Genomic DNA, 1,903 nt, shown 5'->3' on the forward strand with positions numbered 1-1,903 from the left:
AAAGTAAAATCAAAAAGAAATGAAGATCGGAATGTTCACTGAGTGCTTAAGGAGAAATTCAAAATGAGAAAATGATGACAAGATAAATGAAAGTATATAAGAAGCTTGTGAAAAGCCAAATGAAGTTTCGATCACTTGAAAACACACCTTAAGGATAAAATCAGTGTAGAATTATATATAAATAGGGAGAGTTTATTTGAAAAGAATTAATTTTTAATCATTGACATACTTGTTCTTAATGCTTTAATGGTATGCATACTATATTTCGAATGTAGCATGATGTTTTGAATTGTGAGTTTTCAATATCGAAAAAAAAATGGAGGATTTTGTTCAAATATAATTTGTAATGCTCTATGCCTAGATAATTTGATTGAAACATGTTTCTATCAACAACAATCATTTGTTTTAGTAAATATTTTTTTGAAAAATAAAAGAAAAGAACAATCTGAATTTGTAAATTAGGCAGAATGAATTAATTCGAATTTATCTTCCATTTTGCCTAACATTGGTACATTTCAATTTGTACCAAACTCAATATTAAAAATAAAGATTCTGAATGTGCTCTGATGTGCTTGAAATATGTATTTTCAGTCTTAATGACTTAAGTGAGCTACAAGGTAGAAGATACATATCTCAATTATAAATTTTGAAAGCCTCCTTGAAAATTCTTATGAAATTCAGAATATGACCTAGTATAAAAGTTTAAACTCCATATAAAATGCTTATATCTTTACATTTTTGTAATTTTCATTATATGCTTCAAAGATTGCATCATGCTGGGAGTAATTTACTATAATTCTTAGATAAAAACTATAGCTTAAGAAAATAGAATTAATTTTGATATCTTGGTTGTTTGCTCCGATACCATATGAAACATATCATTTTTTATTTTATAAGTGTATTAAAATTGATCTAAATATGTGTTTTTCAATGATCTTGATTGCGAACAAATGTTTCTAAACATATGATGTTATTTTGATATTAAAAAGATTTATCGTGCTTCATATATACATTGCTGAAAAACTATAACTAAGAAATTAATTTTGAATATACACTCCTACATAATTAAATGCTTCTTCATTAAAAGAAAGCTATTTTAAGAAGAGAGTTATGATCCTAAAGATTAAAATATTTCAACTCACTCCAATAATTCTTATAGAAAAGAAATATATTACTTTTGAAAGAAATTTGAGCTTCAAAAGAATTATTTTCTGATTAATATTTCCATACATATTCAAAAAAATTAAGAGAAAATCTAATTTATTCTTGAAAGATTAGAAAGAGTGATTGCTATAAATTTGAAAAATTCAAATCACTCTACATTCTTGATATTATAGAAGAAAAGAAAGTTTGAAGAAAATGCATCTTTGAGGGCGAGCTTTAATACTCAATCTCTTTATTGAAAATTATCTTCAAACTCTAAACTCTCAAATGGGATAATTAATTAAGGGGGAGAAAGAAAACTTCAGAGGGAGAGATCATATAGAACTTAATCGTGTAAATTCACATCTAAAGATGAGAGAAGATACTAAATGTAAAGTGGTATTAACTTTGTGCTTCATTGAATATCTTTGAAAGTTGGATTTCCATCTATATTCATCAGTAAATCATTTGTTTCTGAAAATTAATTGAAAAGGATTCCATCTGTCTTAGAGTTTTATTGGGTTGCACTTTAGTATTTCAATCCTGAACCAATTCATTTTAATTGATTTTGATGCTATGATCTTTAAAGGAGTAAAATAAAATCTTAAAAAAAAAAACTAGAATCTATATTTAGAGATCTTTTCTGGCTCACATCTTGAAATGTCTCATTTTTAAAGCCAAACTTTTCATCCTTGATTTTGATGCGATCCAATCATAATTTAAAACTATATTAATTGGCTCCGACCTATACTCATTATCT

The sequence above is a fragment of the Phoenix dactylifera genome, unplaced genomic scaffold (genome assembly GCF_009389715.1).
Source record: "Phoenix dactylifera cultivar Barhee BC4 unplaced genomic scaffold, palm_55x_up_171113_PBpolish2nd_filt_p 000827F, whole genome shotgun sequence".
Lineage (NCBI taxonomy): Eukaryota > Viridiplantae > Streptophyta > Magnoliopsida > Arecales > Arecaceae > Phoenix > Phoenix dactylifera.